General features: G+C 42.9%; 1 protein-coding gene and 1 long non-coding RNA gene across 2 annotated transcripts in view; one reads left to right on the plus strand and one right to left on the minus strand.

Moving 5' to 3' along the window:
- Window positions 1-13,754, minus strand: part of MMRN1 (multimerin 1) — a 423,228-nt gene that overhangs the window by 143,199 nt on the left and 266,275 nt on the right. The window lies entirely within an intron of this gene.
- The window catches only part of LOC138515825 (uncharacterized), a 247,397-nt gene that overhangs the window by 111,548 nt on the left and 122,095 nt on the right, over window positions 1-13,754 (plus strand). Inside the window, exon 2 of the long non-coding RNA XR_011282169.1 lies at window positions 6,028-6,083. This is a non-coding gene — a long non-coding RNA (uncharacterized lncRNA). The remainder of the gene's footprint in view (window positions 1-6,027; window positions 6,084-13,754) is intronic.

The raw sequence follows: 13,754 nt of genomic DNA on the forward strand, positions 1-13,754 counted from the left end.
AAGGCATGCCAAGTTGGGATGCCACTGGGTAACTACTGGAGCAGAGCAGTCCCAAAGGTGGGATGCATCTTAACCATAACATCCCTTTAACAAAGATGTTTCTGTCAATTTAATAGATTTGTATAAGTGAAATGTTTCATTGTGTTACATCACTGTATATATGTTATTAATAATTCCTCTTTTCACATATATGAAAGAACTATAAAGCTCCTTTAAGAAACATAGTTTGTGCAACAAATACTTATGTCTGTCGATATCAGCAGTGCATGCTGGGGATGGAAATCATTGTTCAATTGCCAATGGCATAAGGCTCCACCATGACCCCAGCGTAACCAAAACACACCTATTATTCACTACACCTACCCTGCATCCTTTACCAGTGTCTACTATGCCATAATAATGTAACCAATGGCCAGTGCTTGTGGGATGTATTGACCCGCTCTGCTATGCTGCAATACTCTGTTATGATGGTGCCAGAAACAGCAAAATGGCTGCAAAACCTTCTGCGCGCCAAAACCCCTGAAAATAGCACTTTTCAACGCATAAAAAGATGGCTGCCTAATCTGCCATGCATGTTGTCAGGGGTGGAACAGAGCTCTCACTACTGAAATGTATCACTGGGCTCCACACAATTGAAAGTAGAATACAGAAGGAAAAAGCAGTGCTTTGCTAAATGAAAATCCAAATTTTGCTTTAAATCACCTTTTCTTTGCTGCTGAAACTTCAGAATGCCGGTACAGAACACCTTCCAAATATTCAAAATTATTGCTGGGTGCTACAATTCACTTAGTTCAAGGAATCACTATGAGCTTACAAGGTCCTGAAAGGCTAAGAGCACAAAGAGATCTCCACAGCAAAAGTGGCCTGCCTGTGGATCTGGAGAAAAAAAAATCTCTGTGCAGCAGAGGGCTACCTGTGATGACAGCTGTCAGGGGCCTGCCTGATTAAACGTTAACATGTTATAACTGAAAGTCAAATGTTTGCAATACAAGAGGCCTGTTACTGATAGTGACCCATATTGTAGTTGTTTTTGATCCCATAGGTTTAAAATCTTGAATGAGAATTCTATCTGTTATTTGATTCAACAGGTTTGTTTTGTGCTAAAGAAAAACCAAAAGAATTTAACAATTAAATTAAACCTGGCTGTGCTGCCAAGAACTGGAAAGGCAGGTTTCTCCCAGAAAGAGGGCCTTCCTCTCAGCTGAAACTCGCGGGGAGGTGCTAATTGCATGGTTAGCCCAGGACTAAACAATGGACATCCTCTGCAGAAAGTGGAGACAAGATTCCACAGCTACGGGGTTTTGAGGAATAGCTGCTATGTAAAAAGCCTAAGGGAAGCATCATAATACAGCTGGGCTGTGCTGTTACTGCTTGCCTGCTGAATTGAAAGACCCTCAGACCCAAGAAGGTCAGATCGAGTGGTGTGCTGTGCCGTGCTCTGACCAGAGCGACTTGCTGACCCTGTCCAGTCCGATGTGCCCAGCTGTCAGTCCCTGATAGATCCGATTCCATGGTCCAGAATCCTGACGGTCCAAAATCTTAAATCCATTTTGTTTTGTGACTATTAGCAGGAATCTAGAAACTGTTGATTCCCGTGCATTATCTTGTCCCCTCCTAGCCTCTGAACTATCCTTAATTCCATAATCAGTAACATTGTCTAAATCTGTAGTGAAATCTTATTCTGTCTATCGGTAAAAGCATCCTTTTTCATAGTCATTTTGTCAACTTTGGCCTATTAATTTCATTCGAGTGACCAGCCTAGCACTCCAAGGTGGACAGCGAGGAACCAGGACTGAGTCGCGAATCACTCCTGACTCTTACCTGTGCTGTCCTGGCGGCTTAGCTTGGATGCTCTAGTCCATAGTCAATATTTTCCTGATTTTAAAACTAAAGCCTCTTTCCATTCTCACGCTTATCTCGCAAAAACAACCTTTACTAAAACTGCCATAACTCCCTCAATTTTTGTGATAGAAATTACATTTCAACTTCTACCTGTAGCTAACATCCATATCTATCCATAGAATCCAAAACATAGCATTTCAAAACAGTGCGGTTCTCCCGTTATCGCGAATATTGTGCACAGAAAAGTTTGTTGCGATTTTAAATTCCTGAGAACTTTTCCCCGTGTAAAATAGATTTAAACTGCTTCCGACTTGGATTTTCAGATTGCAAATGTTTTCTGCTGACTAAATTATTGCTTATGCTTTTGTCCAACTGTTCAAAGCGGCTCCCATAGGAATTACAACAATTTAAGCATTTTTCCACACATTAGAGTTCTTGCTCAGCCACTTTAAAAGTCATCTGACTGTTGAAAAGCCCACTTTGTTTTTCTCTTTCTGTGTAAGGGGGAAGGGGTAGTAAGACACTGTTTGATCTGTACTAGTCCAGAATACCTGCTCTCTCCTTCCAACTCTTTGCATTGCATACTGGGAGGTTAAGGGGGGTTGCAGGGGGAAGTTCAAACCATTGTGCTATCTGATCTGAAACCAACACAAAAGTATTATTTTCTGTGCTGCATTTTATTTGCTAATTACTTAGTCCTAGTGTATTAAAGATATCATTCTGTGTTCTGTCACCCCATTGGTGATTATTGTTTAGCTATTAACATAAATATTTTGATTTGATCTTAAATAAGTAAATAAATAATACCTTTTACAAACCAGCCTGATTTCTGGTCCAGCGTGACCTGGGGTATTTTTAAAGTAAGGGGTGTGATACGAGTGGTACATCTTTCAAATAATTGATTCCATATATCAAATAAGGTTTTCCATTGCACTGTACACTAGGCTGAGAGCACAGTGTATCGCCTGATTGAAATCCCTAACATGCTCATGGCTTGCAACCACGGCCAGACTCCAAATCCATTGCTGGTCATGCCATGACTCAAACAATCTAGCAACTGCCCTTGGCCACAGACTATACCTTAGGCACCAAAGGTATATGACTATTTTTTGTACCTAGATTATGAACCATGGACACCTTTGCAAAACCATGATTCGGGTCCTTGCCAATGCTCCTTACATGGGTTTGCTGTGAATATGCCCATGTTTTATTTTTTCAAAAGTGGCAAAATGTACATACATACAATAGTCATATAACGTAGCCACCACTTGACAAAATCCATTCAGACGTTGCACAAACATTCAAGGTTGGGTCTATAATTATTCTGAAAAAGTGTGCCCACATGTAACGCTCACCTGATTCCCAGGGAGGCGCTGACCCAAACTGGACTGCTACAGTTGCTTCTATGACTATGAGGAGGCGTAGAACTCGGAAGACGCTCTGGGCAGGACCTCCGAATATTGACTGTCTGGCTTGTAAGGTGAGTTTTCTGCAGGTGGAAGAAAAAGGGGTAATTACAAGCTGGTTGGATAAATTCTCCCACCAATCTTCTGCTTTTCCCACTTCTTGGTTCTCGACTGGTCTCCACGAATTCTCACCTTTGGTTTAGTAAAGCCAAGCTCTCCATCCTGCTTCTGGTGCAGGGGCACGTGGAATCCAGTTATGTCACTGGATGATTTCAGTGTTTAGGCTCAGTGTCCTTTTGTGGCTTGTAATAGTCCTTCAGGTGCCGAGGAGCTGTTGGCGACACCACCACTGCTGTGCAAGAAGAGGCTCGTGAGTATAGAAGATCTGAGGCTGCTTCTGAAGGAGCACCATTTTATAATGTCCTTTTCTGTCTTTCAGGTGCCGAGATGCTGTGGGCGATGCCGCCGAAGTTGCACGTGCTGTGGCACGTAGGTATAACTGAATTGTGGCCGTTTCCAAATGGGCGCCTCTGATAATGTCTTTTCCTTCCTTTCAGGTGCCGAAATGCTGAGGGTGATGCTGCCGCTGCTGCGCGTGAAGAAGCGCGTAAGTATTACTGAATTGTGGCCACTTCAAAATGGGCACCTCTAATAATGTCTTTTCCTTTCTTTCAGATGCCGAAATGCTGAGGGCGATGCTGCCGCAGCGAAGGCAGCGGTGAACTCCGGTGTGATCACGGATGGATAAGGTAAGCGAGCGCAGCTGCGAGCGTGTTGCCCGTTTTCTAACCTTATGTCTTTATTTGCAGGTTGTCGGAGACTGGACTCTTGTGGCTGAATTCTGGTGAGTAGATGTTCCTGTGCCTTTTCTTCATCCACAGGTTGCTGCTCGAGAAGCTGAGGGTGTGTCTGGACCTGGAATGCAGAAGCCGACTCGGTGAGCGTCCTGCTGCTGTTGCAGAATAACGCAAAGCATGTGAATTCTATCGGGCGTGGTTTAAATAGTGGAGAAGTGCTTTGGTGTGTATTCTTCCTCCAGCCTCACCCAGGTAAGAAAAGAGTTCCAGTGTCAGAGGATTAGCATCAGCCCCACCCAGGTAAGAAAAGAGTTCCTGTAACAGAGGATTGGTCCCTCCCAGCCAGTGGCTGGGACTTCACCCAGCTTGGATTGTTCTAGGTGAGTATGCAGCATGGTCTGCCACAGGTAAGTCCACCCAATCACTACTGCACACTTTAAGAATATGAGCCCGGCGCCCATGGCACCGGGACTGTGGTTCCTTATGAGCCTGTCGCCAGAGGCGCCAGGACATGGTCCAAAGGGCCCCTGTAGGGGTCTGCTGGAACCGGGGGTGTGGATGATGAGCCTGCTTCCGGGGACGCTGGGCCAGTCTTGGCTCCTCGGGAGTAGCGCTCATGACACCACATTCGTGAAATGGAAATAAAGTTATAGGCCATCTAAAATGTTGAGACCCCCGTCAATTTTCCCCTAGTTGATAAAATCCCACCAAACTTTGCAAAAACATTTATATCTAGATCTAAATCGTTTTGCAAACCTTTGTGCAGATGCATCATATGGCACCATAATTATAAGTGTTTGCAATATTTTGGGACCCTCCCTCTAATTGTGTTGCCTCTTGACAAAACAGCACCACACTTTTCAAGACCATTCAGTATGAGGTCTAGAATGTAATCCCCAAATTTCAGGCGGTTTCGTTGTGTGGTACCAAAGTTATAAGCCATCCAAAAACTGTTTTTCACCAACCCTGTAATGCACAAATAAACATAGATGCCGCATGTTCGCAAACATCACAAGACTGCCCGAATGTTCGCGGACATCAGAGAAGAAACACAACCTTTTTTTGTCTTTTTAATGCCATATCCCATTCCCTCCTTATCGTCCCTCACCTCCCCAGACTTAGTTTCATTAGTTTGACAAGTGCAATTTTGCGTTTTTTAACATGTTTTTACTGCAATGTTCGCTGACCCACCCCAATACATCATTATTACTTTCAAAAGTACTTCTGCTTACATAGTGATTGACATCCCCTAGTACTTATACAAAAGAACAATTCTATTATCAAAACTACTTTAATTATCACCCCACAATACAACACATATTGCCACCTTCTTTTCATCAAGCATTACCAATGCCAACACTTTGGACGTTTGTGCAAGCATGGAAAAAGCACTTGTCAAACACCCCCATAGTGGTTTTAACTGGCACATGATAGTGGCATGTGCAACATAGTGCAAGCACGTTACCATCTGATAGCAGTGCCTAGCAAATGACAAATACGTATACTTAAGAAAGAAATGTTGCCTTTACCAATGCTTGTTTTTAACAGCACTTCAGTGAATGACACACATAGTTCTTATAAATTGACTATCTAAAAGCATAACATGTGTGGGAATAACTATATTGATTAACATGGTCACAAACAGTCAATACATGGGCAAATAACAAAACAGCACGTACAAACGGGGCACCCCTCCTCGTATACCATTTCTCTCTATGTGTACTTCAATGCAATAGATTTAACTTATATGTGGCTCTGCCCAAACAAAAAATAACCTTCCTTCTGTGAAAACAATACCACCCCTTCGTATGCCACTATATTATACATCCTTGCCTTTAATGCAATTGACTACATGAGCCATCACGTTACATCCTGTACTGCTTTTATAATGATGTCTGCTTCCATAATAAATACCATGCACTACTATTTATACCAGTGCACAGTTATCACATGTGCCAACCACTTTTCTTTTACATTTACAGAAAAAAGATTACCAAAGAGACCTACAGAAGAAAGAAAACTCTTCCATTTCTACAAAGTAAGTATATTAATATGCCATTTATGTCACAACTATTTTAATAGCATTACTAGTATTATCCCAAACTGTCCTGTGATACTATTGTCTTTTCTATTGCACACCTCCTCATTCCATTCCAACAATCACAGTCTTTTCCATTAAAACACAACATTCCTCCTTATTCAATTACACCACCACTCCCTTCTTCAATAACAACACCATTCCCTTATTAAATAACAACACTTTGCAAAGCATACCACTACAAACACTTTATCACAAATCCCATCAGGTACAGATACTACTTCCAGCAACCACTTCCTGTTAGCAATATATCATTTACCCAACACCTGACAGTTCTCCAACCTCTCACTCTACCAACCATTTCTACCACACCTACATCTGTCTACCATATGTTACTTCCACAGCAACCTTCTACCTCATCCCAGTAGCCAACATTATTCTACAACTTCATTCCGACACCAAACTCTCATGTACCTTCACTATCAACAATCCATTCATTGCTATATTTCCCCTTCCTCACAACATTACTCAAATCACATTATTTTCCATTACCTTCACATCCCTCTACATCATACCACTACGCCAGAAATATACAACCTCTTCCTCGACAAATGTTTCTCTCCGTACCTCTATATCTTCATGCTTAAAACACTCTCCCTCATGTGACTTCAGTAGCAACAATACGTTAGGTACCATGTTTCCCCCTTACTGATACCATTACTCACATCACATTATTTACTATTATCCCCACATCCCTCTTCCTCATAGCACAACAAAAAATGTCTACAACCTCTTCCTCTACAAATTTTCTACTCCATACCTCCCATTATGTACACACTCCTCTTCCACTGTCGTACTACCAACTATAATCTATATTTTTACTCTACCCCTCTCTTCCTCATCCCAAAACCGAACATGTACATATATTTTTATATTCATAACACTCCCCCCTCATATCATATAACTAACAGCAATTCATTCCTTTCCACATATCCCTCTTCCTCATACTATTACGGCTGTGGCAAAGGGTGGCTCTTCGCTGCCAGAAGTTAGAGAAGGAACTTTTGTGGTAGTTAGAGGAAGCATTTTGTCCAACTTTACCTCAGCAGAAATTTAATGCATGCTCACTCAATGCCATTTAATGCTGCACAGGGTTCCCCGAAACCTGAGTGGTGCTTTCATGGAGAAAATATCGGATTAGACTGGGCTACAGCATTTGCCAACTGTTTGACTGTATTGTTTCCACCGAGTTGTTAGCAAGTTGCCAGCGGAGAATAAGTATTTGTTGTCTGCATTTTTATATTCCGACAGGCCTCTGACAAACCAAGAAAACCAACATTTTGCTTTATGCGACAGCTGCTATTGAAGTGTTATCGGAGAGTGTACAGCAGTGAGTGAACTAAATTGCCCCCCCCCACATGGAAATATCTGCAAGTTTGTAGCAGCTTGTAGCAGATGGGAAGGCCTGTGGGCAGGCCTGAGGGAGGAAGAGGGGGGGCTGTCATACGGACCCATTGGAGAACTGGAGAACGTTGTCCACACAGACATTGAGGCCTGTTTTGAATGTGTTTTTTTCAGATTTTTTCTTTTAAGGAACGGACTATGGCTAAAAGAAAAGCTAAGACTGATTTGACATCTGAGGACCTCAAAAATAAAATCCTTAAAGCTGTTAAGGAAGTCAATACCCTGATTACTCAGATCAAGGATTTGCTCCATGATATTGATGTATTAGGAAATGTTCCAGCAAAAAATCAGCCAGGGGAGGGCTGTGCCATAAAATGGCCAAGCAAAGGACAACGAAGATCTATCCCAATTACTAACATCTAACTGTGCAGTGACTATTGACTCTGAAATTATTAGTGCAAGCTTGGTTTCACCGACAGACAGAACTCTACAAGGGGAGACCCCAAGGTGTCATACTCGAATAGTGGCCCCTTTGGCACCCTTTGCCATTGGTCAAAAGCCAGGGCATGAGGTAGGAAAGAACTATGCCTTCCCAGTAAAAAGAGATAATAAAAATATAACAGTGAATGCAATCCCGTCCGCCACTAATATTATCGAAGTACACTCTTGTGGGGTAGGAGAAGAGAAGTGGGGGGCGCTAGCAGCAATCATCATCACATTACCATACCCCACAGTGCTCTGCCATTCACAGTTAGAGACTGTGTGGCAATGCAGTGCTCAGCTGGGGTTATGCAGGTTAACCCCCAGGTTTTGCTAATAGAGTCAAAGCACTAAGTGAGGATTTGCCCAAGGAAAAGTTGATAAATAAGGGACCGATTAAAAGAAAGTTGGGCAAGAATATTGGGGATCAAACGAGTGGTAAGGATGAAAGGAACAAGAAAAAGAAGAGCTTGATAAAGCACTTTTGAACCTGTGGCACACAGACTGACCCCATTGACACAAGTGTATCTTTATATTTGGATAGTGGGGCACTGTGCTCTATGCTAGAAGATATATTTGGTGAATTGAAAGACCATGGGCCTCATTCCGTTTAGGGCGGTAAGGGATACCAGGCACCGGTAAGGAGACCGGTGCCGGTAATCCCTTACCACGCTACCACGAGTTCCCTTAGCGGGTCCCTCCTTTAATGCCTGGTCTGACCAGGCATTATGGACGGGACCCGTTAAGGGACTTCAGAGCTAATAACGGTACCACAATTTGCGGTACCGTTATTAGTGCCTTCCCCATTCCCATTGAGTCCTATGGGGGCTCAAATGGGAATGGGGAATGGCTTTTTCAATGGGGACTTACCTGTCCCGCAAAGGTCGGACTACACCGGTAAGTCCCCATTGAACGAGAACGGTGCCGGACACGTTATTGGAGGCAGTCATGGCGCAAATAGCGCCATGACTACCTCCAATCGCGGAATGAAGCCCCATATCTCCAACAACATTGAACATTGGTCTAAAGGGTTGTCACTGGAAGTGAACGGGATTAAAGATAAATGGACTGTTATGGGTTTAAGAACTACAGCCCAAGCAGAGCACAGAGTTACTGGTGTTATTGCCCCTCCCTGGCCCGGCCCCCAAATTCTCCCAGAAAAACATGCAACTCTGGTGAAAAAAAAGATGTTGACTCCAAAACTGGACCTCAGCTCAACCACAGCCGCTCCCCCACCATATGACTTTCTTTGCCAAATTTGGAAAGGGTTCCCGTTTAGGGAGTCAACACAATTCCATTGGGAAGAAGGGGGTGGAGGCGCACAAAAAATATAGGCCCAGCAAAGATGGTGACTGATAAGAGTTAATCTGTTGTCATGCTGAATGTGCCCCGTAAGTCGACAAATACCTATGAAGACCATGAGGGCTTCATCAATAAGAGTAAGCATTGGTTGCGACACACCAAAAGTTGTCTCTCGATTATAAGATATGACATAGATAGATGCTCAAGGGGAGCAATCCCAAGCTCCTGCATCGAGGTTCATTTGCGCTCCTTAGACATTGTTGAGGGCTTGCTAAGTATACATCACAGAACCTACTCCCTAGTGACCTCGAAAATAGTTTTAAGAGCACATGATCTTTTATTTGCCATGTTACAGCATGATGCCTAAACTATCACAATAAGTGATGTTAATTCTAGGGATAGGCGGGAGTATGATTGTATCTTACAGAGCAACAATCAGGTGAGGGAATGTCTTAATGAAAACTTAGATGAAGTAGACTGACTCAGTGCAGCCAGTAGTCACTTTGAAAACCAGGGGAAGTTCATATTGTTAACTTGGAATGTCGCAGGTTTCAGTAAGATGCTGGATATCCCTGAATGGTGTAGGTTTGTCAGAATGTTCAGGATAATTATTTTACAGGGGACCTGGGATTTAGGTCCTATGTCCATAGAGAGCTATACATTTTACTGCATACAGGCAGTTAAGGGCCCTGAGGGCTGACCCAGAGGAGGCATGTTGATCTGGATTGATTCTACCCTGGAGTGGGAGGTGATGAATTGCCCACAAGACACCCTGATTTACAACTCCTCTCTATTAAAATGGAGGAAGAAGTTCAGCTCTGGCTATTTAATATATGTAATAGACCTTTGGGCTCCAAAGGTATAGAAACAATTAATTTGATCCAAGAAACCATGACTTTGAGTCCAATAGAAGTGTGCAATAACAGGGAGATCTAAACATACAAATTCAGCCATTACATGAGCTATATGACCTATGGGATGATCACGATCTGGCTTGGGATATACCAGCAGCTAGCATCCTACCCCCAAAGAGAACACATAGTTTAGCCCTCGAAGTAGCTAGATGTTTATACAATCTGAACTTGAGGGGTAATGTAATGGCCATTTTTTTACAGATCGACCGTCCCAGAAATCTTTTTCTGGACATAACAGTCCTTCCCTGATAGATTGCATCTTAAACTCAGGAAATGATTGGGCCAGGGATCAGAGAGTGACCATCATCCCCTAGTACTCGAAATTGTGTTTAAAGAGAATATGAGTGGTAATGTGAGATGGCCACAGCTTAACCAACCAATTGCCATTGAGGGACATGCTTGTAAAACAGTGAATTGGAACAGCATCACTGGACTGGGCCTACAACCAATTATATAGGCATCAATTCTTGAGAATCTGGCAATGATTTGTGGAGAGAATAGTGGGGATGTTGAATGAATTTGAGGCTCATAAGGCTAATTTGTCACCTATAATTACAGTGCCTGCAATGGCGATTCGGAAAAAGTTATTGGTCAAAGCTGAGTAGTATGATAAAGAATGTTTTGAGGCTAAAAGGAAAATGGTAACTTGTGTTGGGTCATCTTGTTATCTAGACAGAATCAAGTTGCGCACCCTAAAAGCAGAATATAAAGGTTGGTGTCATCAATTTGTTGAAGGAAGATGGGCTGATTTACAATTTTCGCTTGAGCGAAGGGATTTGTCAACTTTCTGGAGACTGGTGGAGGACAAATGGTTGAGCAGAGATAATGCACAGCAATGTTGTATCACTGCAGAAGAATGGAGGAGTCACCTCGTGGCCTTGTATGGTTCATACGAGGCGGTGGATTATGATTGGCCCCTGTTAGCCGAAGGAACAGTACTACCCCAAGGAAACTTCTTGTTAACACCAAAAGAAGTAGAAATTGTCCTTAGAGCTAAAAAATGGGAAGGCGGTATGGATCTGATCTGGTCCCTTTTGAACTTTATAAGGCAGAAGAGGCTGTTTGGGCCACTGCCTTATATATATAATTATATTTATAACAATTGGTTATTTATAACACGCTTAGTACCCAGAGGTTTCTAAGCACGGACCAGGAGATCGAAACTGCGTTGCTCCATGTCATCTTGTTTCCAAGACAAGTGTGTTGCCCCTGAGGTATCCTCCCAAGACTTATGTGATGTCTTTAATGCTATCATAAGAACTGCGATGATTCCTCTGTCTTGGTGACTAGCGGTCATTATCCTGAGCTATAAAAAATAGGTAGAGAAATGCTGCGAAATTACTGCCCAATCTCAAAACTGGATGGTTCAAGTAAAGTGTTTGGAAAGGTTGTTCTCAATCATCTGCAGGAATGGCGCAAATGTTGACAATGTTATAAGCTATCATTAGGCAGGATTTATTCATAATTGTGGTACTGTTGATCAGTGTTTTCTGCTGTTTTTGTTAATTCAAAAGTATTGTGTATTAAAGAGAATGGGCCTCATTACGACCCTGGCGGTAAGGGGTTAACGCCAGCGTTAGCTGCGCCGACCCCTTACCGCCAATTACGAGGTCCCTTAGCGCCATGGCGCTTTTAACACCTGCTTTTAGCAGGTGTTAAAATCCATGGCGCTAAGGGACCATGGAGTTAATTACGCCACCGTAATTTACGGTGGCGTAATTAACGCCTTCCCCACTCCCATTATGCCCTATGGGGCAAAAATGGGAATGGGGAAGGGTAAATGGGGATTGGGGACTTACCGCCCCGCCGACCTCGGAATGGGGCGGTAAGTCCGCCAACCACCATGGCGTAAACGTAGTTTACGCCATGGTGGTAAAGTCACGGCCCAGGCAGTAACTTACCGCCTGGGTCGTAATGAGGCCCAATGTATTTGATTCACTTTTTTGTGAAACTATCAAGGGGGGTTTCTTGGAGTCCCTCTGCCAGACATTACTCCTAGTTACGAGAGCCTTAACCAGATTCTTTAGCCCACTATCTTTCACAGAGGAGAAATATCCAAAACATATCAGTCTTTGTCCTGCCTTAGAGCAGTCCAGCGCTGAAATTCTAGGCAATTCTCCTCTGAAGAAAAGTAGCAACAGCATCCCCAGACACGTGTTTCGGTCTGGTTGGACCTCATCAGTAGGGTGGAGCTGTGCCTCTCTAAGAATAGTGAATAAGGGGTCCACGTCTGGATTCCCCTAGTAACTTTGGGTCAGACCCAAAGTTACTTAAATTATGCAAATTAACAAGGGGGTCTTGGGAGTCCTTCTGCCAGACATTAGTCCCAGTTACAAGAGCCTTACCCAGATTCTTTAGCTCAATATCTTTCACAGAGGAGAAATATCCAAACATATCAGTGTTTGTCCTGCCCTGGGGCAGCCCCGCACTGAAATGCTAGCCAATTTTCCTCTGAACAGAGCACCAACAGCAACCCCAGACACATGCCCTTTTGGGATCTAAAAATGGCGTTTGATTCCATCTGCAGACCAATGTCATGGCAAATACTGAAGGCTTGAAATGTTCCACCTGAAATGCTCCAAATATTAATTTAGCTATACTCGGGGAAACAAAGCATCTGCTTGCTAGGCTTGGAGGGTGAGCAAACCCGAGCTTTTGAAGTAAACAGGGGTGTCAGGCAGGGTTGTGTTTTGGCACCCTGCTCTTCAATGTTTATATACAGGAAATTATTGATGCTCTATGGGGGTTTTCTGGGACTGTCCTAAAATGGTGAGTGGATGGTAACTAGTGCTTTTCTATGCAGATGACACAGTGGATCTATAAACAATGCCAATAGGCCTGGAAAAGTCATTATCTATCTTCTTATTGAAATGTAAAGAATTAAGGTTGGATTTGAATATTGGAAAATCAAAGGTAATGCTTTTGTATGCTTTTGTCTGGGAATCCCGCCAATTGCCACGGCTACTCATTGTTATAGATCATTGCAGACAGATCTATGCCCAATGTCTGGGGTGGCAAGAGGAACTGTGATACACTTTATGTTAATTTGCTGTAAAACCAAACTCCTCAGCGAAGACATGTGAGACCCATTTTAAATGCCGTAGGGATACGAAATGTTGAAATTGCAGTGATGTTTCTAAAACAACCACAAAACCCTGATATAATATTTGCCACAGCGTGTTACATCCATAGGGCTTGGTTGCAGAGGTAGAGAACCATGAATGTGTAGACAGGATGAAATGCCAAACCTTCAAGGCTGCAAGCTGTGCTCTCCTTGAGGGTTTAACTAACTACAAGGGTGTCTGGTATAGATGGTTGTGCGGGCTCTTTTTACTGTTATTTTAGAGACATGTATGACTTGCACTATGTAATTGCGTATCTTTTCTTTCTTTCTTCATTGTTTTTTTGTTCTCGCATGATTTTTAAATTATGGATTGTTACACTTTTATTACATGTTAAATGTTATATCGCTTTTAAGGTTTTGTACCGAAATAAAGCTGAATTGACTGACTGACTGACTACTACTCCAATCACATTATTCTGCATTATCCTTAGGTCCCTCCTCCTCATT

Source organism: Ambystoma mexicanum, chromosome 6q, assembly GCF_040938575.1.
Source record: "Ambystoma mexicanum isolate Mex_15411 chromosome 6q, UKY_AmexF1_1, whole genome shotgun sequence".
NCBI classification, from domain to species: Eukaryota; Metazoa; Chordata; class Amphibia; order Caudata; family Ambystomatidae; genus Ambystoma; species Ambystoma mexicanum.